The sequence below is a fragment of the Pinus tabuliformis genome, chromosome 8 (assembly GCF_031772625.1).
Source record: "Pinus tabuliformis cultivar Carrire ecotype Pingquan chromosome 8, CPIR1, whole genome shotgun sequence".
Taxonomy (NCBI): Eukaryota; Viridiplantae; Streptophyta; class Pinopsida; order Pinales; family Pinaceae; genus Pinus; species Pinus tabuliformis.
The window spans coordinates 278,850,076-278,853,673 of record NC_142294.1 but is presented as its reverse complement, the minus strand read 5'-3'; positions in this window follow the sequence as shown (position 1 = coordinate 278,853,673).

Sequence of the window (3,598 nt, the reverse complement as noted above, 5' to 3'; positions counted from 1 at the left end):
TTTCTTAATGTACAGGTTGCAGTACGTATATGTTTTTGGATTGGTATGAGTTGTTTTGGGTTTGTAGTTCTTTGACAGTATTGCCCAATGGATGAGGCACTTGTTCTACAGTGTTCTTGACTCCTCCAAGGAGTTTCCATCCCTAATGGAGCCGATGTTAGTTCCAGTCTTCGCAGCCTATCACCAGGGATCAACAGGAGCTCTTACTATCTTTGGTTTTGTTAGATGTTTTGCACATGATCTTCAGCACAAAACATGTCATAAGTGTGTTCATCAGGAGCAACTAGGAAAAATATTTCCAATGGTATATCACACTCCTGTAACCAGTTTTTGGATCATAAGATATGATCGAAATGAATGATTAATTCTTGGTTATGCATGTTTTGAGTTAAATTGCTGCACACACGGAAAAATTTACTACAAAGTAAGTTTGGACAAGAATTTTAAAAAATTGAAAGAGGTATTTTTCCACCACATACCAGATAACAAAAACCTCCTTCCGTTTATGCATAGGTGCTACTATGTGGGAGATATGTATTGATATTTGGAGCCTTCATTAAAACAAAGAAACTTTTTCATTTATTTTACTATTTTAGTAATTTTAGTGCGGTGCCATTGTACAACAGATGGAAAGTAATTTTGAAAAACCCAAGGAGAGTTTTGTTGATCATGAGCAATATAGCAAAAACCTCTTTCATTTAATTCATGGGTGTCGTGAATTTGGATATGTGACTAGATATTTATAACTCATTTTCACAGATTTAAAGTTTTAATGATTTTCTGTTTTAGGGATGATTTTGTGGCATATATTGTGAGAAACTGGAAACGAATTTCCAAATTTTGAGAGAGGTTTTTCTCAAACATGACTTTGTCTACACAAAACTCTTTCAATTTTGTAATAGGTGCTATGGTTTAGGAGATACGAGTTCATCGTCAACACCTATTTTCAGAAATTTGGTCCAAGTTTAATGTAACTGATTATATTTTGAAGAAGATGGTTGAGCTCAATTCCCTTGTTAAATGGATGTTAAAATGTATATATTTCATGAATTTCATAGTGTGGAGGTTTGATTTTGGCAGCAGAGAGGTTGTCTTGGCTTTGTGTAAAATTTTTCCTGAATATCATTTTAATAAAGCTTTTGCCCTTTGGATCTGGGATTCATCACGGTGTTGATGTTTAGTATGTTTTTCCTATAATTCATTTACGCATTATGTTTTTTCTACCTTGTTACAGCATTATCTAAGTGATATGTTAGGATTTCATCTGTAATGATGCTCCTTTCATGATGATTTTGCTGTTAGTTGTAATGGTTGTCTTCGCAGAATTCATCCTTGGTTAGATGCTCTATTGAGAAACCTCGTGATTCTCTTTCATATAAAGTTGTTGTTGCATATTCATCCTTTGATTGATGCCTACACAGTAGCGGGCTTTCTCCCTTATACTTCTCACATTTACAATCTTCACTTGGCTGAACATGGCACTTAATTTGCCCCAGGTTTGCCAGCAGAAACTGACATCGATTCCATAGTCCAAATCATCCTTTCTCTTGTTGTTTCGACCCAAAACAAATCTAATCAAATCCTTTGAGCTAATATATGTAGCCTAAAATCCATATTTGGTTCAATCATCTTGACTAAAATTCACAAGGAAAGAGCCCTCTCCCGACCTGGTAGGGCTAGCTACCAGGTTAAGCTTGGTTTGTGGTTATTCTAGGATTGCCTCCCTTCAGCTTGAGGTCAATATAGGCTCTAACAGATGGCATTTCATTTTCTAATACCAACAACTTACTAGTTCTAAGTTAGCACAAAATCTATATAAATATTTTATACATATGTTCATGCTCAACAATACTTTTTGTTCTGAAAGAAAGGTTAGCAACATATAATACTTATATGTTTGGGTTTAGGGTTGCAAGAGAAATTTACACCTGAAAGAAAAGTTAGCAACATAGAGTACTTTTATGTTTGGGTCTAGGGTTGTAAGGGAAAAATAGAGAGGAGAAGGCCACTCCTCCCATCTAATGACAACTAAAACCACTCATTCCCACTATGAGCTAGTTTTCCACCTCAAGAACAATGTTTGATAGTGACCTAACAAGGTTGATACAAAGATCTATAAGTGGAGTTTTCCACTTCCAAAACAATGTTTGATAGTGACCTAACAAGGTTGATCCAAAGAGCTAGTTTTCCACTTCTAGAACAATGTTTGATAGTGACCTAACAAGGTTGATCAAAAGGCAAGATTGTGTGAATGCAATCGAGGAACTCACACACTCAACAGGTCTTACTTAGGAGTTCCAATGGCTCAAGCTATCTTAAGGATAACTTAACTGGCATTGTCATTCCTTCCCTTAAAAACATCTTGTTCAAGAGATTAATATTTTCCTCTCCCTTCTTAGTTTCCTTAGGTTTCTATCCTACCCTCTTTGGCTTCTTTCTTTTTACAACTTAGATAATTTATCTCTAGGGAAAGGGAGTAACATTGTAAGGTATGTGAAAAATTTTCACTCAATGTTCATTGAGTGTCTTTCCCCATAAATTTTAAATTCTATGGCTGCCAAATTTTAATTAATTAAAATAATTATAAACATTTAAGTTTATAACGAGGATTTTAAAATAGTTGTAGCCATTTAGATTTATAACAAGGATATCAGAACATAGTGTGCCAAATCACTGCAATAAATTTAAATTAAACATTCATTAACTTAAATTAAACATTTAGTGAAAACATTTATCAACTTAAATTAAACATTTACTTTTCACTAAAGGATATTACACAAACCATCAACCACTTGGCTACCAATACATGTCATCTAGGCCCTTAGATTAAACATTTACTTTTCACTAAAGGATATTACACAAACCATCAAGTACTTGGGTATCATTACATGTCATATAGGCCCTTTTATCCACTATTGTGTGCCTATATTCAATTGATTTATTTGAACATGACCTATTCTTTGGCAATCGATGCTTTCACCATGTTTTTGATATTCATGGAGGAAATTGATTTTCAGCCATGCTGCCATTTATTTCTAGATATCCATACTCTAGTTAGATGCCCTTCTTTTCCATCTCATCTCTTGTACTATTGGTTTGTCTAAGAATGTGAAATAAGTCAATGTTCTTGAATAACTCAATCTTCTCGAACTAGTTCATTAGTAGGGATATTATTAGCAATTGGAGAGTTGAAACTTCTACCATATTTCTTATTTGTCCAAGAAGAACCAATCACATAAATTTTGGTTTCACTCTTATTGGAGAGTAATTTGAGTAATTTGACACCTTGACAAAGCAGTCAATAGCGAGTCCATTTATTTAGAGCTCTCCTAAGGCCCCAAGCAAACTTTGTTTTTGTTTTGTCATAGAAGCGCCTCTCCCATTCCTGTCAACCCCAGTTAGTACACATTAATTAGTAAAACTATTGTATATCATTAATATGAATTTTTCCTTGTGAGTAAGGAGATTGATTAATAATCATTCGATAGATAAAAGAATGATTAATTGATTAATTAAATATTATTAACATTATTAATTATTTTAATTTTGCTAACAAAATATTTAGTTAATTATTACACCATAGCGCATTCCCCTCTGA